The sequence below is a fragment of the Manis pentadactyla genome, chromosome 4, assembly GCF_030020395.1.
Source record: "Manis pentadactyla isolate mManPen7 chromosome 4, mManPen7.hap1, whole genome shotgun sequence".
NCBI classification, from domain to species: Eukaryota; Metazoa; Chordata; class Mammalia; order Pholidota; family Manidae; genus Manis; species Manis pentadactyla.
This window is the reverse complement of record NC_080022.1, coordinates 69,302,442-69,328,180: the sequence shown is the minus strand read 5'-3', so window position 1 is coordinate 69,328,180 and position 25,739 is coordinate 69,302,442. Positions and strand designations below refer to the sequence as shown.

Below are 25,739 nucleotides of genomic sequence, written 5' to 3'. Positions count from 1 at the left end.
TTTTAATTCTTTCTGTTGGACTTCACACACAGTAATGTTTCAACCTTCTTTGTCCACAAAGAATTGAAAAAGAGCTTTTAATTGCATTGCTACATTCAAGATTAAGCTGTTATCCACAAACCTGCCATTACAAAGGAATATTTAAATGACACACACATCCAGAAAACATAATTTGACTGACACTTCATGACAATTCAAAATGTAATTTATAACAATACAGGTGTTAGTATAGAAAAAAATGAAATGGGAAGCTTAATAATGTCTGAGATGTTAGCAAGTTAAAGGGAGTTGGAGTATGTTATGCATTCCCTACAATCCAATCAATTTAACTACTCAATTTTTATTATTATTTAAGTAATGGCAAAATCATTGACTTATTCGTAATACTTGCTAATTGTTTTCTAAAATAAATTCTACAAAGGACAGAGGAAACACCCATTTCCATTTGTTTTATGTTAAATAAACATCTAACCACTCTTGGTGATTTCATTCAAAGAAAACAGAAGGAACTCATTAGCTTATGTGGTTAGAGAGATTGATGGGCTTCAAACATTTTAACCATACATGTTTTTAATTTAAGCAACTTTAAGAAACCGAAGATTATTTTATTCAATGTGTTCACATTATTCTGATACAGAAACTATGCTAATTTTTAAAGCTATTTACATTATCTATATCCAAGCACCCTTGTTTTAAGGGAATTGATGAAGTACTTGGAAATACAGGTATGAGTAACAGTGGTTTTGGTACCAAATTAAAGAATATATGAAGTAAGAAAATGGGCGTGGTTGCAACATATTGTGATTAGTATAAGTTAGTAGAGTACAGTGAGAAATTTCTTCACTGATCCACCCTAGTGAACTTGGATAAAGAAAAGCCAGTTCCACAAGGGACTACATGGTGGTCAGCTGGAATGGATTAGAAGACTGGGGACTTGCTAATGGGCCAAAAATTATGTGATGTTTTTTGCTTCACAGCTGCAGAGAACTGTCAATGAGGGTAGGTTTTATTCAACATGGGACCATATTCTTGCCTATGATGAGACCTCTGTGAGGGTTCTAAAATAAGCAAACATGTGAGACCGGTCTAGTTTCTAATACAGAAAGAGAAATAAAATTAGCTAGATTTCATCCTAAATTTAATCAGTTCTCTTTTCTTCATCATTACTGCTCAATGATGCTTAATGTTGAAACTAGTTTTCCCTACTCTAGAAAAGAAATACTTTAAAGCTCTAGAGCAGATCAAAGCAATATATGAATACCAAACTTAACTAGAACTGGTTGCAAGTTTGCTAGCGTTCCTTCTCATTTTAGTTTTGCCATGAATATAGACTGAAAAGAAATCAAAACTCGTTTTCCATGAGAGCAGAAACATACGAAGCATTTGGCAAAGCCAGTAAGTTTTTCGCTATTTTCCCTGCCCTCCCCAGGCTGAGTATATCTTTGTCCAAGAAGGCCAAACCCTATCCAAATGTTACAGTTTCTGAAAGCAATGCCACTTTAAATTATAGTAGAAATATGATGATGACTTACTGTGTCTAATGATGCTATTCAGAAGTACATAATCACATATATTATCAAATACCTATCATTTTATAATTAATACTTTTTAAAAACATGCACCAATACAAGAGCCCCATGATAGCATGTCTCTTTCTGTACACTTAGTGTTTATATATGTATGCCTTTATATAAAAGATTGTAAGATTTTTATGATTACCATCATGATACTGAAAAATAAGCAAATTAAAAAAGATAACACTCATAATCATTGTTCCACTGAGTCTTGCACATCTCAGTCTTTCCCATAGGTTGTTCCCCTAACTCTTTGTTAATCTCTGTACCTTGAGGATTTTCTGCAATTGGGTCTTACAGATCTTCTATCAGTTTCTGTAAAACCATGAAGTATAATTCTAAGAACACTTATTTTATGCAAATCTGTCTATAACTCCTTATAATAATTTTTTTGTTCATCATAAATACTCATACCCAAATACTAAAGTATGTAACTAAAAAATAGGCCTCCCCATTCCTTTTTAATATATGCAAGCCTCTATAAACAATACAGATAGAATTTATTTTTTTAATCATTGAAGTTAAACCAAGAGTGACCTAAAAATCACAACTCTTTGTTTTAAATATAAAACATTCGAATATGCAGTTCTTGGTAAAGCAACATGCATAGCTTGGGTGAGAACACAAACAAGGTAGTGGTTACTAGTAGAGGCAACTCTCTATTGAATCTAAACCCTCAAAGATAACCAAACAGCAATTTCTCAGAAGTCCAAATTGAATTTTTAGTGCATCTGAGAATATGACTTCAATTATTTTTATATTATAGTTTATTGTAGTAAGACAAACTTTGCAAAAGGCTTTTAAGAGTCAAGAAACAAACTACAAATGCCCTTTTTTCATTTTGGACAGTGAGTCAAGGATATATTACATAACACTTCTAATATCTTCATATTCTAATATTATGAAGATATTAGAATATTAGAATACATTAATGTTTTCTTAATTATAAAATACTAATTGTAATATATGATCTTAGTATTTTTTAAACACAAAAACTTTCAATTTTGAAAATATTTTATAGGTTAAAATTTTGTAACATGATATATTTGACCTTGACATGGTTCATCCTTCTGATTATATAAATCAGCTGTTAACTAACATTTTTCATTATTTTGTTCTCCAATATGATAGTTATTTTTAACTCTACTTATCTGCCTTATTTTTAAAAGGCCTGTATTTGTTGTGTATATTTTATTAGAAATAAGTTTGAGCCCGTGGAAACTGGAACGGCAATTTGCAAAGATACTTCTTTTAAACCTAGGTCTCATTATAGTTTCTTGATAAGATAATAGAATATTGCCATCTTTATTTTTCAAGAATAATTTAAATCTTTATAATCAAGTTTTCAACTTACTCCAAAGCATTGCATTCTTAAGGTCACTATGAAATCAATCACTTAGGATGTAGACCAAACAATGATGTAAGAGGCATATGTTTTTTGATAAGTAAAAGTGCATTAGAAATGAATCCATTTTCTTTAAAATTCGCATCCAAATTTAGAATCATATTAAAATGTCATTTATATCACAAAAGAATACTGAATTGATTTGGTAATGTAATGTTCTGTTGAGCAATATTCAATAAAAAATTTTGCTTTAGGTTAAAAAATAAAAATGCAAATAACTTCTCTGGCTATTCTACATTAAAAAGAAGTTGCAGAACCATCACCTGTATAATATATGCTTTGAATGGTTTTGTTTCAGTGATGGAGATGTGTTTCACTAAACCATCCATATTCTTATCTGATTGTATGGTTACCAAAATCACATATCTACAATATAACTAAAGAGGATTACAAGTGCACTAAAAGAGTGCCCCCCATTCATTATAGGAATGCAATTTATGACACCAATTTAATTAGAACTATGTCCTTAGTACCTGAATTAATGACCCAAATTCAAACCACATACATTTCATTGTTCAGACAATGTAGAATAGACTGCAAGAAAAACTAATTTCCTGTTTATTATCTAATGATAATTGAAACACAATAATTCATTCTAATACTGAATTATTGCTGTATATGAAGTTAGGTGTCTCAAAGAAAGAGGTCATGGAAATAACATGAAAAAATATTTATAGTTTATTAAAATAAAATTAGAGAAAAGTTGAGTAAGAATGCTAGCTATAAAATCTGAATGTTTGAGAAATCCAATATTGTGATCTAGTTCACAATACTGGATCCCCAGAAGACAATCATTTATCATTTAAAAATAAACTTTTGGCTAATCAAATAAAGAATCTGAAAAATATTTAAAAGAATGAATCTTGACATTCCATATAATTACTTACTTTCTAGTGCCCTGTTGCAAAATGATTTTTACATATGCTATGTATAAATCAAAATATTTTATACAGGTTTAGATGTGAGATGATAATGCTGGCCTATTTATTTAGATTGAATATTTATATGAGGAAATCATATAATGTCAAAAATAGATACTAGATTGAATATTTAGAAAACTATCTGAGGTAAATTTATAACTTATCAGTATTTGGAGGTATACTATTACACCTTATAACTAAGGGAAGTCAATCTTTGCCTCAATTTTCCAGTTAATGAAAGAAGTGTTTAAATACTCTGTAGTTAGATTATTAACTTCTACAAAACTGAAACAGATGTGTGTCTTAGTATGCCATTAAATTTATGATTTACATAGAACCCTTATATAGAGCTGAATAGAGGCCAGTGATTCTAATTTGCTCTAGATTTATAATAACCTGATCTGGGTTTTGTAAGTATTGAAACACTTTAAACAAAATTAGAAAGCAGTTGTGCTTTGTGTGATTAAAGATGCAATTCCCTTTGGAGTAATGAGAAAAGTTAGAACATGTTTCTTTCTTTATGGATGTTTCTATTATAAACACATTATATATTTTTGTTACTATGATTTCCTTGTTTTTAATTATAAAATAAACCAATTGAATTTCACTGGAGTCTCAAATTGAAACTATGCCAAAATTGAGCTGACGAATGTGTACTGAGCTTCATAATAATACTTAAAAATTTTCCCAGGGTCTTAAGGTCTTGCTTTAGAAATACTAGTTCACTGTCATTTTCTGGAGCAAAACATCTTTCTGATTAAAACCTATGCAGCAAAAAGACTTGAGTGCTAAATAGCTAAATACATTTCAAACCCTAGAAAATGACATATATAAAATTGTTCAAGACTAATGATTCCAGGAGTCATATAAATTACAAAAACGAAAAAAGTTATTTTACCTCACTACACAAATTATAACATTTACACACTATTATTTAAACCTTCTTCTACTTTGCTTGGTGAATTATAATCTACCATCTCCTAAATATCATATCTATAAAAATACCTTACTTTAAAAATTATGAATACTGTTTCCTTAAAAATCAGAAATGTTGATATAAATATCACTGTAAGCATTTGTAGGTATAGTTATACATACAGAAAATAAGTACATGCAAAAGTATTAATTCATTAAAAGTTTATCTCTCATAAAACCTTTATTAGCCCTTGAAGTCTTTGCCACTTCATATAAAATGATTTATCTTTTGAATAACAAGGTTCCATTAATCTGTTTGACAAAGGAATTTTTAAATCATTTAAATAATTTATTTGAATGAATTATTTAAATTCTGTAAAATATATATATATGCACGTATATGGATATATATATATATATACACATATATAAATGCATATCTGTGTCTATTTATTTATGTTCTGGCATAGTATCACAGAGGAAATACAAAACAGAATTTAGACTACGTTGTCCTTGACACCACCAGTGTGACCTGGTGTTGCTACTAATGTGTTCTTTGATCACCCGCTGTTTGCATAGGACCTCTGTTAAAGGGCCATTGGTGCTACACTTGGCGTAACGGGGTGATTTAGTGTCAAAGATATGTGCACATTATTTTCTATATTCATTTTTAATTTTGCATTTTTACTGAAATTGTAGGCTCACATATTTTTCAAAATGTAAGGGTAATAAAGGCAATTATTCAACACTCATAGAAAACCTGCTTTCCTCAATTCAGTGCTCTAGGTGTTCCTGGAAAGTGGTAAACATACTACCTCCCCAGATAAATAAGTCATCTGTGGAAACAAAGGATAAATATGCACGGAAAATATTTAAGAATATGCACAAAAATGCATAAGCAAATACTCAAAACTAATTAGGACATAAAGATTTATATAATATGCTTAATATGCATGGCATTCAGGAATTTTAACTATGTACTATTTCTTCACAGACTATTACTTCACAGAATTTTTTCTCAGGTAGATCCTTTTTTTTTCCCCTGAAGATGCATTTTCACTCATAAAAATAATGGAAATGATTGAATAATTGTCCAGGTTATAACACTGGTGAAGTTATATAATAAATTTATGAAAGGTTCTCATCAACTTTATTTTTAAACATGCAGGAAAATAAGCTTTCATTTGAGTATCTCCTATATGTACACAACAAAACACGATACAGATATAGAGATAGTTGTTTTTATCTTCTAGACACCTCTTGGGAACTCCACCCATTTTTTCCCTTGTATTACTGTACCCATCTCCTTTATTTTAAATTTTGCTATATTCATTCAGGTTTTATTTCAATTTTGTGATTCATTCTTTCAGCAAATTCCTTTTAGCCTTAATTTACCAGGGAGGTACTAATTTTACACTCATCAGTATGTCAATCTATGTTTGTGACATTTAGTAAAATTTGAAGCTTCTATCTTCTCTAGTCCTTTTCCCACTTACCAACCATCCATAAATCCAGTTATAACACCATTTTATACCCATTACCCACAATACACCAACCACAGTAAGGAGGTATGAGAAGCCTTTAGCAGTCTAATACAACATTTAAAGGTCCTAATATACCAAACAAGCATGGAATCTTAGGGAGACAGTAGTCTTTGAAAAGTTCATTAGATGCCTAAAACTCCTATCTGGGACTTCCTCTGTGGAAGCGCCTCCCGCCCTGCCCATGTTCTTTGGTCTAGAAAATGGAAATGGCTCTCAAATACATCCAAGTTATATGACACAGAAAATAATATCATACTGACCAGAATGGTACACACCAATCAGACAAAGTGAGTTAGAACCCTATTATCATGAACACTATTATAATATTTAGTTTAATAGTAAGGCTACTTGTTATACAAATATTGTAGCATTTCTTGGCTAGTATAGATATTATAAGTAAAATAACCTAGAGATATTATACAAATGTACTTACCACAAGTATAAATATAAACACACACAAACTTTCTTTTTAGCAAATTTGTTTAGTTACAAATCAGTGATTACAATGAAAAATTGTTTTCCAAAAAGTTAATTTAATAACATTGTGCATGTGCGTACTTTTAAGAAACACAGAAAAATTGTTCAAGGAGTTTGTAGCACTATTATTTATCTTTGTGTGCATGTATGTGTGTATGAGTTGGGGAGGTGGAAAATAGTTCAAAGAAGGTAGGAAATTAATGTGTTTGAGATTTTGAATTCAGAGAAGTTGAAAAGTTGATTTTCTGTCCCATTTTACCTAGGAAAGCCCTTCTTCCTTCTACTTTTCCCATCCCAGTGACTTGTATAAGATAAAAATGTGTGCAGGGAACCTCAGAAATTAGAATCAATGAGACTTACATGAACCTTTTCAAGGGCTATATTTTGTACCATGGTACTTTGATTTAAATCAAACATGTTTAAGAAAAACATCCAACATTTTTTACATGTAAAAATATCGCACTTCCATTTTAGCTCATTTATGAATGGAACTCTATTTCCAAGAGCTAAAAAGCATTTTAAGCCAATTTTATTTCCTGCCAAATTACCACAAATGTTTAAAATATTATATTAAAGAGTAAATTAATTAATCAAAATTTCCAAGGACGATATTCTGATTTTCTGTTGACACTTTAAATGCTGTTTCTTTTTGTTTACATTCCTGCTTTTAAAAAAAATCTTTCCAAAATATATTAGAATAGTACTGTGCTATCTAAGAAAATCTTAATGAATATTATTTTAGCTTCCTTTGATAACATGGGATTTTTCAGTGTTGAAGTACCGTCAAAATGCACATTGATTCTCTTAGCACTTATTACACATCAGTGTATTTATTGATTTAGTCCTCCTCCACTACACAGTAAGCTCCTTAAAATCTCACTATACTTTATATGCCCGGCTCTTAGCACAGCATACAACAGAAACCATAAACTGCTGTCCTGTATAAAATCCAGACAAAAAAAGTATTTTCTGGGATTCACAGTATTTTGTTTTGTTTTTAATATTTTACTTATCAACTTTCAAAAATTAGGTTCCATTCAAAATATGGATTTCCATGTTTTGCAAAAAAAATGGAAAGATCCAGCAACATTTGGCGTATATTACCTCATAACAACATTCACAGACTGGAGAGGTCTTCCCTTTTGAAGAAACATGCACTCTCTGACTCACCTCATTCACCACTCCCTAGTACCTTCTCAACAAAGTATCTCGAGCCACGAATCACCTAATTTGTGATAATGTTTTGTGTTCTGCTTTAATGGTAGCACTAAAGGAAAATTAAATGTATCTTCATCCATATCTCTGAAATGGAAAGGAAGATCAAGAGACTATGTATTTAACCTAGCTGCCCTTCACTCACTAACTTTTTCTCCCAGACCCCTATAAACATTTTAATTTTTGAGCTCTGGTGGTCAATAGTTTGTAAGTGAATAACTGTGTGAATTGTACTATCAATATACATAAGATATGAAGAAATATATTGAGTGGTATTAATAGTGCTTTACTGTTTTCAAATTCACATATACTACCTTATTTGTCACCTGTTACATAGCTCAATATTGAAGTTGTGCCACCTTCTTCTTACTGTGATCACCTTAATCCTTATCCTTACTGCTTTCCTTAATGCTCTATTTATATCCACAGCCAACAATTTCTTTTTCTCCTCACTTGACAACACTTTCCACTCCTCTCTCACTGATATTTACTCTTGCGTTTTCTTTTCTTTTTGTGACCTGTTCAGTTTCCCTACATGGTAAAATGCCTTTCCAGTTAACAAATGGTTATTTTGATTATTTTTGTATTACTGTATATCCCATAAGTATAGTTCACTAGGGGAGGATAAATGAAAATAATCAGTCCTTTTCAGCAAAACAAACAAATGTAAGCAGACACCCTTTTAAGGATTAATATGCATAGTTTAAAAGTCTTTGTTAAACAAATAAGTAAGACACTAATATAACAGAAACAGCTAAATATAAAATGTTTTAAGGCAAACAAGTTAAGCCTTTATGAAAGCATTGCTAGAAGTAATTGATGGTCTCTAACATGTTCAAAAAATAGTCTTTCTTAAGACTATTACTTTGCAAAAGAGAATATTTACTTAGAATTGAGATCTTATATTAAAACTGAGTTTTTTTTTACTATTCCAAATTTATGTTATATTTCTCATTTGTGAGTTTTACTATTATCATTATTCCTAATTTTATTTTATATTGATATTTTCATATACAGATTTTTTATTATGATTATAGGTCAAAAATTTTCCTATGCACTATAACTCTATTTTTATGTAAGCATGTCAATTGGAAAATCTGATCATAATGAATTACTCCACAAAATGAGAACCACTGATATTAAACATGCTAGCTTTAAAAAAAACTCTATAAATTATATTGTTTGCATAATATCCTTTGCACCAGTTAAAAACCCTGAGTAAAATCTACTTTCTGTAAGGACCCTTTGTGCTCACTGTAGTAGTCTTACTGAAATTCTGCTCTCCTCTATTTAACAGTTTTATAAAACTTTAAAATAACTCTTCTCTTCCTAATTTTGTTTCAGAGCACATATACACCTTCTTACCATTTCCTTAAAGAATTATCTAAGCAGTTTCACAATTAAAATTTTACTAGAAAAATTGTATCTATCAATTGTTGAGATAGACACCATTTAAAAGAAAAATTTTTTTTGTGCAATTTAGAAACTGATGTTGGTAATATGATTGGATCCCCTTCGTATTAGAAGTTTCTGTTTGTTGTTTGTGTTTTTTTACTAAGCAAGGCTCTTCTAAATGGCAAAAATAAAGTTGAGCTTCTCATAATAATAGTATCTAGTTTTCAGATTTTTGTCTTTTCTCCCTTTCCACGTTTCCTGCTGAATTGTAATAAAAGATATATTTGGTTCACAAAATTGGATAATTAATTTGGCCAATTAACTTAGTCTGTGTCTATATTAAAAAGTATAAAATATTTTACTAAAAAGCTGACAACTCTTCAAATGCTGCTACATAAATGCCTAAAATTTTACTAGCTAATGTGGAATAATATCAAACACTGTTACATATTGGGTTATATTACAGCAAAGAATTTTAGAAGTGTATTTTGAACTATATACCTTTATATTGACTGTAAAAATTTGTCACATGTATGCCAATGTTGTAATTATGTTATAGCTTATAATTTTCATTCTTTGAGATTCAAAGGTGCTTAATTTTTCTTTAAATCCATAACACTAGAAGAATATCTGGTTTAATTTATGATACTCTGAAATAGCTTAACAGTTGAAGACAGTTGTCTATTAGGCACCTGATTTTTATTTATTAATTTATAACCTTTTGTATTCCAAAGAATTTAAGGAGATTTACAAACAAATAAAAATAAAATAACAAGAGTAACTAAGACTGGTGATGCAAAGAGAAAATAAAGATTGGAAAGTTAAAAAAAATTGGAAAAGTCAATATGGGCAATGTATGCCTACATGCATGCTAACCTCAGAGTTGCTTTAGTCTCTCTGAGAGCCACATAAAAAGACAGGTTGTTTCCTAATGCCCAAGATTCCTAATGCCCAGGAAATGTACCACCTAATGATGGAACCTGGGAGAATGATAATGAATGATCTGACTACCCCTCTATCCCTTCTCTACTACTGGTCCATCCTTCCACCCTGTCTTCTCCATTACTGAAGTTGATGTAGTCCAATTTGCCTTTGTTACAAAGTTATCCTTTCTTCTTTCCTCTGTTGTTCTGACAAAAGCAAAACCTCCTCAAAGGCTAGTTCAATTTTTTTCTAAACTAAGTTACTTAGGGATTCCTATACATACTATCGATGGCTCATTCTGGCAGATTCTTAATAGGAAGTAAGGCATCAAAATCCCTGGAAAGACTTGGGAAAGTGAGGACAAAGACCCAGGTGATTTTGGTAGTGTGTCCCCCATTTCCACTGCCAACCCCTGGGAAACATTGCCTTAAAGCAACTGATAGAATCGAACTAAATATAATGGATTAGCTCTTCTAAACAGGGAAATGATAACCTCAGAGGAGAGAGACAATGGCCCTACTGGGTATAATTAAGATACACTACTACTTAGTAGCTGGGGTCTAGTTCAGGGAATGATTTACAATTAAATTTTAAAGAATATCCATTTTACTGTAGAGAATGAATTTTGGTTTTAGAAATAAAAATATATTGTACTAATAAAATGATATGCTTAACTTCTCTATTTGAAGTTATGTGAAGTTATTTGAAGATATGTCTTCTTGGATTTACCATTTTTGTTTTTACTGGATTTTGTTCAAGGTGGGGGCAGGGTAGGGAATGAACATTAATCAAGCACCATCTATGTGTCAGATATCATGAGAACATTTTAATGTTACTTTATTTTAGGGCTGGCATTCAGCTGGTAAGCACTGGGAGGCTTGCTGGTAGTTTATGACCAGCATCTGTTCTGGTCTGTTGGTGCCCAAGTCCAGCCATTTACACATTGCTAAATATTTCCGTGTTTCTCCTGCTTTATTCAATCTTCAAAATAAACCTCCAGGGAAACAGAACACTGGTAGCTGAAGAGAGAGACACTGTTCAGGGCCTGAACTGCCTTCTCCCCCCACTCCTGCCTAGAAGTCTTCTTGTTTGTGTTAGTTGGGGTCTAGAACTGGGAGAACCCAACGTTCATAAGCATTTTCTTACATGGAAGTGCCTAGACCATAAGTATGAATTATTTTAGAGAAGTGAGTTTGAGTTTAAAAAGTTGTGTGTTTCAAGCCTGAAATAAAATCTGTGGAGCTGTGTGGCCCCCAGGGACCCAAGGAAGAGAAAAGCCAAACCCAGGTTTGCTGGGTGGACACGCACCTGCTCCTGATACAGACGGCACCTAGATCTAGGTGGGATCCCTTTTGGTATTCTTGGCTAATACAATGGAAAATGGTGGGGGTGCGTGTGCTATCTCCCTGCCCATCCATAATCAACCTGAAATGCTGTAAGTTTTATAAGTGAGGAAATCATAGCAAAGGAAAGTAAATTTGTCTAAGGTGCCTAATGGTAAAAGGACTATTAGATGTGTTGGAGACTCTCAGGCCTTGTTTCAACTTTCTTTCAACTGGAAAACATTTTTCTCTAAAAACAGTCTTAAGTAGAAGTCCAGTATACTAATAGGAAACTAGTATGCCTGCTCTGATTAAAGTAAGATGAAGGCCAAGAGTTCACTCCTAGTTACACCCTCTTTACTTTGAGCAGCTCCTGAAGTACCTCCATAAACTCAGTGTAGTGCTCTTGAGAGTAGAGTTGGAAAAACATTGACTTACAAAATGCTGCCACCCTCAGACCCACTCTGGTTCACCTTGGTAAATAATTTATTCAACAAACATACTGTGTAGCTATTGAGAGCCAGACCCTAGGAATACGAGATTAAATAAATAGTGTCTGCCATCAAGAAGTTCCTGGTCTGAGGGAGGAAAACATTTGAGAAAAATAATAAATAAAACAAAAGCAACCACTTACAGCCTTTCTGTATCAATTCTCACAACTGTGAGAAATAGGAATGGTTAGCCCTTTCCCAGAGGAGAAAACTAAAATCAGAGAAATTAAGAGCATGTATTGTCATGCATCCCTGAGTGACAGAATTAAGATTACCATCCTTGTCCCAGGCATGCCAAAATTTAGGCTTGCTCTTCTGTGGGATGCAGCCTGCAATTTGATGTAAATCTTTAACTAAATAAGCACATTCCATCACAGATTTAAATTTAAAATTCAAATCACTTAAACAAGAAGGGAAAAAAACCCTCAGAAACCAACAGATTAAATCATTATCATAATAATACCACCTTATATAAGCACAGTTATCACATACCTATTGTCTCCTTCTCACAACTACTCTCTAAGTAGGAAGGACAGGTATTATTATTTGCATTTCACAGAAGAGAAAGTAAGTCTCTGGATTATTTATCAAAGTAATCTGGTGGGGTTAAAATTACTGGCCTAAAACGAAATAGTAAATTTATCTTGCAGTCCCTATCCCTAACTAGTATGAGACCATGGACAAGTCCACTAACCCTGTTGGCCCACAATTTGCTCATCAGTAAAAGTATAGGGTCCAGATACCCCGGACTTCAGTTAAGGTCCCTTCTTTTCTGATATGTGATGAATTTACAAGATAGTGTATGTCTTGTTCAGGAAAAGAACCCTACGATTCTAAATCTTTCTTCAATTTCATGCTGCTTGTTAATATTAAGCTGTAGGGAACTTTATGGTTTCCTACAAAGGCAGAGTGTTTGGTCATGTAACAATTTAAATTTTAACAATGTATTTTAATTATAATTAGACCAATTATAATTGAAAGGGTCCGTGAATAGTCCTTGCTAGTTAGAAGCTATGAACCTACATGTAAATTCAAGAACATGCAGGTGGCAGAACACTGAAGAAAAATCTAGATGGATATAAAGTAACAGACAGAGAAATGATAGCACTGTGTGATTGCACTACAAACTTCCTGGCCAGCAGGATGCTTTACTAATGCAGACCACAAAATTATCAGGGCAGTAACACCTATTCGTGTTAGGGATCCCAGCCTCCAAGTATCTGCAGAAACTTTCATTCCTTGGAAAGCAAAACACTCACAGTTTCTTGCCCAACCTTGCTGATAATTTCATTTCCCAGAAGGCAGAGTAAGCAGTGAGGGGAACTCCTATTCTGGACCCAATTCTGACAGAAACCAATAGGTAAAATGGAAATCATTGAGAACCTTGGGGAAAAGCAGCCATGTGTTCTTAGAGTTTGATTTAAGCAGTGTTCTGCCTATACAAACACAAACGATTCTAATGAGCAAGGAAATGGGGAAGAAACTAAAGAAACCAGTGTGCTGTGCAGGGACCTACTGACAGGTTCTGAATTTAAAACAGCATGTGCAAAAAGATGGCAAAAGGGGACACATAATTGAGCACAAATATAGGAAGGTAACACAGACCTATAAAAATAACATCAGCAAGACTAAAGCACAAAAAGAGCTGGGGCTTGTGAAGGATGCTGAAGATAACCAAAAATGATTTCCTTAGCATGAAATGGGGAAGAAGTTCAATACAGGGATGGGTCTATTTTTTAAAGTCAAAGACATAAAATTCATTCATGAAAAAGAGAAAGCAATGTGTTTAGTCCTTTGTGTTTCTTCCCTGTTGGTTCATTCATATCTCTGCTTGCATGTCACCTCTTCAGAGAGCACTCTGACCAGTCTTTCTAAAATAATTCTGCCATCCAAACTCTTAAACTTTTAATTCTTTCTAGCACTGCCATTATTTTTATATACTTAACAATTTTCTTTCCCCTGTATTAGTATGTAAACTCTGTGAATACAGGGACTTTAATTTGTTTAGCACTGTATCTTGAAAGTCTTATGTGTACCAAGTTACTGCTCAATATTTGTTGAATGAATGAAGTCAAGAGCATTATATATTGGCTAAAAATTGAAAGATGAAATAGGTAAAGGGATTATAATGTAGATAACATTTTTTAAGGACCTAGCAGGTGTCATAACCCAAGTATTTATATGAGTTCTTTCATTTAATCATCCTTGCTGCCCTGTAAAGAATACAATATTATCAAATTCAACGATTTGTTCCAGAGCATGCAACTGCAGAAGTGTAAAACTAGGATGAGACAAGAGAGTTAAGGCCATGGTCTCATCCCTTCACCTGTGTGTTATACTAGGACTGGTCTAGCTGCCAGTATGTCTCTGGCTCTCATTCCTTTCATTCCTTGGAAAGCAAAACACTCACAGTTTCGTGTCCAACCAATTATTACCACAATATCTAAATGAGATTATGGGGTTTGCTTTTGAGAAATAGTGTGGAGGGTGTAAGGACCAAAGAAGTCCACCCCAAAATGTGCCAGTTTGTCATGTGGACTGTTTTGAGCTGAAGGCAATCAGGCACTGAACCCATTCCATTCCTTAGCTTAAGACGACATATACATCTCATTTTACCTTTCTGTCTTTGAACATCTTGTATATGTAGGGCTCCTGTATGTACAAAATTAAATTTGATTTTCTCTTATTAATCTGTCTCACATCAATTTAATTCTTAGACCAGTGAGAAGAACCTTGAAGAGCAGAGATAAAATTTCCTCCCCAACAAGGGGAGAATACTTTATGTTAAAAAAAAAATGGTGTTCACCATGTAAGAACTTATTCACTATGTAAGAATTTGTTCACCATGTAAAAACTTGTTCGTTATGCTTCAGAATATTGAAGACTGATGAGAATTAGGCTTGGGGTGGATTAATGATTGTGCATTGAGCATTGAGTCCCCTATACAGAATTTTATTGTTGTTAACAACCATTTGATCAATAAATATGAGAGATGCCCTCTCAAAAAAAAAAAAAAAAGGCACAGCTTGCAAATTTCAGATTCATGAAACTGATGTTGCTTGGGGAGGAATAACCTAGATTGTATTTATAAAATACAATATTTTGAGCATTTTTAAAAATGGTTATCAGGAAAAGTATAACTTTAACAAGAATAAGCTATAAAGCCCAATCTTAGATATTCTTTTCTGTAAAATTGGTACACTAGTATATCAGGGCAATAGCTATTAGATGTCTAGATTCTAGCAAATAACTTAATAAGGTCTTTCTTTATGTCCTTGTGGACCAGATGGAGAATATAGGTTTTGGGATAGTACTATTACATGTTTTCATAACTGTCTGCATGATTGCACCCAGTGTCAATTTTAATGAATCTGTGTTAGCCTGGAAGAAGGTTTTTCAAGTGGTATAGCACAGGTCTTTGTCCTTGGCCTTGTCTAATGTGAACATATTTATCAGTGACTAAGATAAAGCTATAAGGAGGCATACATATCAAAAACCAGTTACATGAGATAAGGAAGGTGAGTAAATACATTAGAATATAAGATCAGGATCTACATGTTTTTAACAACTAAAACCTGGACAAAATCTAACAATTTATAATTTGGTTGGAATAATTGTGGGGTCCTATCTTGGGACCAAAGCAGCAACTGCCTTAATTTGATTTAAGGGATATGTGATTTAGCAACAAAAAAGAGGAGCTTTACTTGGTAGTGAATCAGTGGTATAATAACCAGAAGCAGAACAAGGAGGAGGAGAGGAAGAAGAAGAAGAAGGAGATGAATAATAATTTAAGCTGTATTAATACATTTTGAATGTGCATAAAATGATGGAGGACATAATCTGACTATTTTGAGCTGTTCAGATTACCATGCTTAGTTCCGAGAGCAACATTTTAAGAAAGACACAAATGGAAAGACTACAAAATTTCTGGTATTTAGACAGCCTGCATGGTAAAGGGAGTTAAAACCATCTTACATGAGAAAAGGTTGAATGAACTGAGGAACTTCTAGCCTGAAAAGTTTTATATTTGATAGCTATTTTAGAATAGTATAAATATAATAATAGTAATTTTTAAATTAAAGTACCATAATCATAATAATTTTAATAATTATCCAGCACTTACTCTTTGCTAGGCACTCTGCAAAACAGTTTACATTAATTAATGCTAGTCACAGCCCCAAGAAGTGGGTTCTAGTTATAGATTAGAAAATTGAGGCTGAGAGAGATGAAATAACATGGCTAAGTAACTAAAAGCTAGCAAGTGATAATGCTTGACTTTGAACCCAAGTCTGTCTTTCTCCAATGTCAGCCCACTGATCCTCTTTAATAGATTTTACCATCAGATAGAAACTAAATTATATTATGTATGTATATGTGTATGTTTATGTACATGATGATAAAATTATATAAAATAACAATCAAAACTATCTTTAGTAAAAAGACTGGTAGTAGAATATCAAACTTTTAAATGTGATTGCCTTTGATATTGAGAATGTGGCTATTTTCTTCTTTGATCTACTTCTTTTAATTTTCCAAATCCCCTTTACTAAGCCTATCCTAATTTCATAAAACTCTCACCTATATTTTTTGAATTAAAAAAATTATTTTGTGGAAGAGGGATTAGCTTTGTTCCAAATGGCCCAAAGAAATTGAATAAGATACAGCAAGATATAATGAGGCATACTTCAGTTTAAAAAAAGAGTTGCTTGTAGTCAGAATTTTTCAAAGATGCAATATATTGATAGAAGAAATAGTGATCTTCCTGTTTCTGGTGATGCTAACCCAAGTCTAGAAACACTAAAATTGCATTATTCGGTGTGGTCAAGATTATAATCTGAAGCATCCATGATGTTCGAAATACGAGCCAGGAAAAAATAAGCCAAGGACTAGGTAGTTGGTTAATATATCACTTCACACTGAGGCCTTGCAGTCTGCGTAAGAGGCCTCTCTTTATACGTACTTTTAATAAAGTATTTGTGTAATGGATACATTAATGTATATATTTAGAACAGAAAAAGTAGATCACAGATTATATTTCGTTTTTGTACCAGCCTTTTTACAAGGTATGCCCAGATAGCAACAACTATACTGATAGACGTCATGCTCATTTGTTTACTCAAGTTCCCAGGTACTCTGGCTGTTGACATCTGAGCCCGGAATACATATAAGTGGTCCCTCCAGGGAATGTCAGTTAGGCATGATGTCCTCACATGCTTTACCTCTCTGCCTCCATTTCAGACTCCTGTAGGCATTCCACTTTTTTTTTTAAACCAGGACATCTATTATAAACTGAAATCTCCCCAAAATCAGTAATCATGTCTGTTTTGATCTTTTTATAATTTTATAATGCTTGATATAATAACGAATATTTCTTGAATTAATCAGTTTGGCAGATATGTTCAGCAAGTTTCTCTTTTGTTATCTAACTATGGTTGGAGAACTGCCTTTGATTTCAAGTATAGATAACAGCAGAATTTATCTCTAAAGATTGCCATTATTTGTTCTTTTATAGAGGCATGTTTCCTATCTATGAGTAGATACAAAGACCCACTGCTTCACCCTGAAGTTCTTTTTTATTTAAAGTAAGAAAAGCAGGATGATTTTTCTTTTCAGTGTATAAAGTTGTGAATTTTTGCCAGATGATAAGTACATAAATCGAGGACCTTATTAGAATTTGAAACCTTATTTCCTCTTTTTCCAAGGTGAACTCTAGACCCACTTTCACTTGTGGTCCTACCATAAAAAAAATGTTTCAATGTGAATAGTGCCAGGGTACAAAATAACTCCAAGAGAAGTAGATGTTTCTGCCAGTTCTTTCACTTAGTGAAGGAAGTAGTGAAGGGGACATCCTAGTGCTGAAACCTGCTTATCAGTTTTACAGTGAACAAACTGCATAGTGTTCATTCATTTTTACTATTATGTATCCTATTAAAGTATCTTTATGACATTTTTGTAGCTTCTCAGGAGAAGGACATATCATAACCTACAATAGATATAAACCTTCAATGAGTATTCTTGAAATATATTGTTAACATAAAGATTCACCATTTTACTTTAAAAAAAGTGAAATTAGGCTTATTACTAAAACAATACTCGATAATGGAAGGCACAGAATAAAAGGAACAGAATAAAAGGCGAAGGTAAGAAGTTTTGGGGAAGCCAACATGGGCAAACAGAAATAACAGATGTCCATTATTCATAGATCAACATAGGCACAACTAAAAATACCAATTTCTATTTCACATGACTATATTCTGACTCAGTAGACATAGTCTGGGGCCAGAATATCTGTAATTTAAAAATGCCACCCAAAATTCTGATACACAGCCAGGTTTAAAGCATTAACTTCATACTGGGGATAAGAAAAGACTAGAGAGCCAACCTCATTCTCAACAAATTCACAATCTGGTGGGTTTGCTTACTATAAATGCTTGAATTAGAATGATGAGAAGCTGAAGATTATTGGAATATTTCAAGTAAGAAAAACAAAGCCTAAGATAAGGCAATAATAGTGGAAACAAAGAGCAGAGCAGATATTTGAGACACGTTATGGGTATGTTTGACAGAGGGTTTCCTCTGAGGACTCTCCTTGGTTTGTATTGGTGTCTTCTATCTGTATCTTCACATAGTCTTCCTCTGTGTGTGTGTCCTAATCTCTTTTTATAAGGACACCAGTCATATTGGATTAGGGTTTATGCCAGTGACCTCACTTACCTTAGTAACTCTTTAAAAGACTGTCTGCAAAAGCAGTCATATTCTGAGGTACTGAGGGTTTAGACTTAAACACATGAATTTAGGGGGGACACAATTCAGCACATAACACAAAACTCGAAAGTAAATTAAAATGGACCAGCTAGCTCCTTAACATAGTGTTAAATGCTCAATAATAATTGTACAATCTTCCCTTAAATTTCAGGTCCTTCCTCTTCCATTCAGTCTGTGTAAAATCTCAGTAGAAAGTAACTGAAATATAATATTATATCCAAAAAGGGCTTCTTGGTGAAATTCCTCTAGATAGGAGAAGTTTAATTATCAAAATATTAGTGGTCTTAAATGTTATCATAAGTAATGATTTTAGGTAATCTTTATTACTTTGACCTGACTCTGGGACAAATCAGAGGGAAGAGGTACATTCTGGTCAGGTTAGGGCTTTAAAAGAACTCACCCAGGAACTCTTCTCAATTCCCTTCCCTTGTGGTAGAAAAGGTATTAAAGGTATTATTCACCCATTACCTTCTATGATTATCAGCATGCAGAGAAACCATCTCCGAGTGTAATTTTCTTTATATAAGTGTAGTTACCAGGACCAGCAACTGTATTTGCAAGTTACAAAAACAATTCAAATAAGCTTCAGCAAAGCAAAGTGTAACTAGGTTTAGCTTGCAGTTTAAACCTGACTATATTATCCATTTCTAACTTTATACCAAAGAAAGGTTCACTTGGTATTTATGAGGGAATTAAATGCTAAAAAGAGAAAATATTTTTGAATATAGTTTTATGCGCAATAAGGAATAAAGAAAAAATAATGGAAATGAAAATTCTAATATTTGATTTCTTTGTAGGCCAGGTTCTGCTTTTTGTCTTTTTTCACCTGATTTTTTTTTTGCATTGTGTTTGTGAATTCTGATTGTGGGCTTATACTCATGGAATTTTATGTGTTAAAATTCTTAGAGGGATGGAGTAAAATTGGGTTCTCCAAAGGGGATTTTCCTTTGTTGCTGCAAGGCACAGGAGGCACAGCTAGGGACCACTTTAAACTAAATTCTTACTTTGAGTCTTTAGACCTCTGAGATTGTGTGAATTCCTACTGGAAACACAGTAAGGTTGGTTTATGATTATGACTTTTCAAAGGATATTTTTCTCTTTAGTTATACATTTAAGATTTAAAACTTTTCTTACAGTCCTCTATGGGATGGATTTATCTGTAGATCAGATTAATGAGGAGGATATGTCCACTTTGGATCTCAGCATTAAGCCCTGGGTCTTGTCATTTTTCCTGTGTCAGCAAGGACATGAAAAGTGAAATTCATGTCCCATTCAGTAATGTCCTCAGTTTAAGAGATACTTCAGTGTTCAGCAATCCTTCTTAAGAAAAATCATATTTTCCTTCAAATTAATGTAGAAAAAACATTTGATATAATTCAATGTCCATAAAAGATAATCATAGCAAACTAAAAAGAAAAAGGAAAATTTCTTAAGTTGATAAAGATATCTACAAAAAAAGCCCTTTGGTGAAATGTTCAAAGTATTTTCTTTTAAAAATCAGGAAAAAAAATAAAATTGCCTACTATTACCATTCTTTAAAATACTGGACTACCGGTCTAGTTGGTGGAGTACAAAAGAAAAAAGAAATGAAAGTATAAAATAGGAAAGGAAGAAAAACTAGCCTTATACACATAAGATATTGTTTCTATATGAAATCCAAGATAAAATACAGATAAATTATGAGTTAATAAGAAGAAATTATGAGAATTAATTTAGAAGGTTTGCTGGATTAAAAATACAAAAATTATTTGCACTTCTATGTGCCAGAAACAAACATCAGAAACTAAAACTTTAAAAAAGAAGTCATTAAAGAGATAATTTTTAAATATTTTATAAAAAATATTGGGAGAGTAACACATTTATGGAAGAAACAAAAATATTTTTGAAAAACATTATAGAAAATCTAAACAAACATAAAAGTAAACCATATTCTTGGATTGTAATGGAACACTAAAAATTATAATACAGGCATCAATTCCATTCAGATTCATCTGTAGATGCCAAAAAATTTCAACCAAGTCTGTGTGTGTGTAGAAGGGCACAGTAACAAGCTTTTTCCATATAGAAAAGGGCCAAGATACCCTTAAAGAAGAACAAATAGAAGAACTTAACAGATTTTTAAAGTTAGTGTAATATTGGTGAAGGGATAGACAAATTGACCAATAGAATTAAACTAAAGAGAACTAAAAATTAGATCATAAAGATATGGAAACTTGATTCATGAAAAGGAGCTTTGAAGATCAGTGGGGAAAGTACAAGACTATAATTTCTATTTTTAAAATTGTACTTATTTCTGTACATATCCATTTATACATGTTAAAGAATGTTAATAGCAGCACTATGTACAATCATAAAATCAAAAACAAATTGGAAACAACCCAAATATCCATAAAGAAGACCATAAATTATAGCATGCAATGGAATACTATACAACAGTATAAACTAATGAATTATACTTATGTGCTATTTAAATGGTTGAAATTCAAACACTTTATGATGAATGGAAATGTCACAGAAAAATACATATATTTTTATTTACATAATATGGCAAACATGTCAACCAAACAATAATATGTTTAGGGATGAGGTAAATACATGAGGTAAAATTATAAGGAAAAGGAAGGGATAGAGAAAATTTAGGATAATCTTTAGCTCTGAAGAAAAGACTTAAAGAATTGCAAAAGGGCAAACAGAGAGCTTAACAGGTCAAGAGGGGCCACATGTATTCATTATTTATTCCTCATATATGCATTAGAAATTGTATTTTTTAGATATTAAATATTAATTTCCTTAAGAAAAGGAAGTATTTAACCTTATAAACTATGTATAACAATTCACAACACACCAGAAATGTCTTTTTATTTATTTAATAATTTTGAATTGTATATCTGAACTGATATATAATGGCAGTAAATCATTTCAGAAGCCAATTTAGTATATTGCTTCAGAAGTTCAGAGCTTAAAGCAAATGGATTAACCACTCATCAAGAAAGACACCCTGTATTCAAAGACAATGGCTACTAACAGCATATTCAACTAACTGCTTTAAAAGGGGGGCTTTTTTTTTTTTTAAACAAAGTAATCTAGTATCAGTAATCAGTGCAGTAGTGAACTGTCCCTTGTAAAAAGCCCATCAATTGTTTTTTGCTAATTAAGATGAATATTATTCCTGTGAAATGAACCAAGAAGTTGTATGAAACTGGAAATCCCTAAAGAGATCTATAATCTACAAGAATAATTGCATGCAATTTTAATTGTAGGAAAAGGAGAGTACTGTTTCATCTTTGCTTTTTTCATAAACTTAAAAATAAGAAACCTGTTGGCCAATTAACAATACTTTAATATTACTATCATCTGACCTAAAATTGACATTCAATATGTTGGAAACTATTGTGGAATTTTAAGATAAATGGCGAAATTACTATTGGCTATAGTTAACTTCAATATGTAATTTTTGTCATTAATGTATAAGGTAACAACTTTTTATTAATGTTCTCAAAAATAAAATATATTTTATTATAGATTAAAGACTGGATGCTGTGACTATTTCCAGAAATATGCATTTAATCTTTATTTACTAAGTATAGCTACAATTGGAAATGAGAGGGATAATCTTTTTTGTAGAGGTATAGATTAATTACATTGAGAACTTTGCTTTATTTAAATAGTTGGCACTTCTTTTTCTTCAAATCAGGTGGCTTTATTTATTTATTTTTATTTACTTGTAATCTATCAGGAAAACTTGATAATGCTGAAGATTTATTATCTTTTAAAGTGCAGTTTTAATAAATACATGTAAAACAAAATATATATTTACACTTCAGTTACAGTTCATGTAGTAATTCAGAACTTCAGCTGCCTGCTTGGTTGATTTTGCACAGTTACAAATCAGAAAGAAGTAGTTGAAATGAGCAGATGTTTTATTTATCCAATAATCTGTTACATTGAATCTGACCTTGGTTATGGGTAAAAGGTTAAGTTTGTTTATTTCATTTCTAAAATGTCATGATATGTTACTTGTACTAAAGATGTTACAGAGTGCATGCAAAAAAGAAAATTATGAATTTAAAATTTTGATTCCCCATTAAATCTGATTTGCGTCTTGGCAGCATAAACTTAAACCTATTAAGAATATGTATTTCCATATATAAATAGGTGTGAATTTGGCCTCCCACTCTTTAGAGAAGGCTGATACTAGATTTTTTCTGATACTATTCACAGTGTTGCCTCATTAAAGTAAAGTGAAGAAATTCAGGTTAAAATTTTTAGAAATTACTTTCAAAAAATTCATTTAAAAATAATATGGAAAGAAAAATTTCAAAATACACAATGTATGACTTTATTTACAAAATATAATTTAGATGAGACTTTCAATATAAGAGAATTTTGCAGATAAATGAAATTTACCTTTTTAATCATCAAAACTTTGTTCATTCTAACTCCAAATCTCACCATAGTATGAACAGTATTAGATGCTTACCAGTTTACCTTTTTTGCTTCCCTAAATTTCTTCTAAAACTACTGGTTTATTTACAGATAAAGTTGGTGGACACATGAGATATAACTACAATTTATACTTTTTTTTTTTTTTTTTAGGAGAGCTAGGTACAGGCTTTAATTTAGAGATAAAGTGAAAGGACAGAGCTCCTGGCTCCTGCTAGGAGGGGACAAGAGAGTTCTGTAATTTATACTTTTATGCTAAGATGCTATCCTATAATAAACTACTTTTGAAAAGAAATCTTTAATTTCAAAAATATCCTATCAGTTACATTATTTATTACATTTACTATTAGTAAATGATTTATTAACATTATTTTAGGTTGAAAGCAACTCGTGTGCTAACATTTCATTACATTTGCCTAGTTGTCTATTATATACTTTATTTATTTTAATCTTGGACCCTAAATAATTCTGCACATTAAAATTGCAACAGAGATCATTGGTTATAGATAGATAAATTACACACATTTTAAATCAAAATTTTCTGTTGTTACTGAGTAGTTTGATCAGACTTTGAAGTGTGAGCTTATTTTTAAAGTTTTACATTAATGTTTTAGCCTTTTCCTAGACATTTTCTTCTTCTGAGAAAGGTTCATATAATGCCAAATTCTTACAAACTAAAAACCATTGTGAATCTGCAGATCTTTTTATTTCAATTTTAAAATGTTAATTTTTTTTCACACATATGCCTGAGTTCTAGGAGTACTTTTGTATTGGAGTAAAGTTGATAAAAGTAAAAGCTTTAACCTCATTTTAGAACCTTCATTGTTACTTTTTTACCAAAAATAATCTTCAATTTATATTTTTAATGTTCTTGAGATTAGGTGGAATTTTTTTTTAATTGCAGATCATTTTGATTATACAACTGACACAAATATTGTTTCTCAGTTATATATATATATATGCATTTCATTAATAATAAATAATATGTTTTGAATAGCCTATTATTCAAATAATAGGCTTTTGTTCTGATTATAAGAATAATACACATTTATTATAGGAGAATAAAAAGAAGAAATGAACAATATTAAACTACCCTATTTCCACTGTTTTATGTGCCTTTTGTGCCTCTCTTTTCTAAACCTACAAAATGATCTATAATCCTCTTCCCTCGATGCACAAGCACACAACACATTATGTATGTTTTTTGTGCCCTGCTTCTTCACTTAACAGCACTTTTTAATGATTGGTTTATTTCAGTGATTTTGTTTTATTTTCTACAGTGAGAAATTCCTTCTTTTTACAGGGAATACCTAAAAACCCCTTAGGGAAAAAAAAAAGAAGAACTTTACAGGAGATAGTAATAACTTACTGAGAAATATCAATTTACATTGACCTTTCCCTTTCAAGAAGATTAATTTTTATTGTTATTTGAATTATAAAGAGGTTATGATTAAGACTAAAGCCAAACATTATCTTTTAAGCTACAAAAACATAAAGACAACAAAACTATGTGTTTAAACAAAACCATACAGTTCCTAGCTTGCCTAGGAGAAGTTATGATATATGCCCTTAGAAAACAAACATTTTTAAATTCACAGGTGCTGCAAAGCCCTGGTCAAACATAAATTACAATCAGTTTTTATATAACAGTAAAAATTCCAAAGGACTCTTATACTCTCTCAATATGTATTACAGATAGGCTTTTTCTTTCTGCTCATAGAACGTAAACCACATTTATTCCTTCCTACACCTGTGTATATTTTTAAATAAATTACTCCAGAATACAAAATGTTGACTACACTATGTTCAAATGCAATACAACAGAGAAAGCAAAAACTTTATATACCTTCTGAAGATGCTGTAGTGTATTTGTTGAGAATTTTGGAATGTTTATAAAATTTGAATACAGCATCCATTTTTTTCAAGAGTGTAAGCTACCCTTATAATTATCAGATCATTCATTATATTTAGTATATGATACTCCACATTTATTATAACAACTCACTTTTTCTTGTTTGTACTCAGTGTTATCAAATACAGAAAGAGCTCTTTACTTACCATTTTGGGAAAGATGGAATTTATCGTTGTGCCACAAATTCCCTGGAAAGCAAAGAGAATATTATCATTTATTATACTTCCATCCACAGGGATCTTAACTGCCAAATGTAATGCATCAGCAACAAAGCAAAAATGAAGTAAAACTATTACAGAAAACACAAATCAGTGTTCTAAGAATTCCTGAACATGTATTACAGAGATACTTCAGGATTAAGCAATTGTTGTGATAAGTACTTTCTAAGTCAGGAATAAGCATTTTACTTTTCCCAAACAAATATTACAAGATTAAGA

At 31.8% G+C, this 25,739-nt stretch overlaps 1 protein-coding gene and 1 long non-coding RNA gene across 15 annotated transcripts in view; one reads left to right on the top strand and one right to left on the bottom strand.

Moving 5' to 3' along the window:
* The window catches only part of ADGRL2 (adhesion G protein-coupled receptor L2), a 591,965-nt gene that overhangs the window by 195,103 nt on the left and 371,123 nt on the right, over window positions 1-25,739 (bottom strand). For all 14 annotated transcript variants that reach the window (XM_036890112.2, XM_057500358.1, XM_057500367.1 and 11 more), the window contains one exon: window positions 25,449-25,490. The gene's annotated coding sequence lies outside the window, so the exon portion shown is untranslated. The remainder of the gene's footprint in view (window positions 1-25,448; window positions 25,491-25,739) is intronic.
* The window catches only part of LOC130683373 (uncharacterized), a 165,208-nt gene that overhangs the window by 3,150 nt on the left and 136,319 nt on the right, over window positions 1-25,739 (top strand). The gene's annotated exons all lie outside the window — the stretch shown is intronic.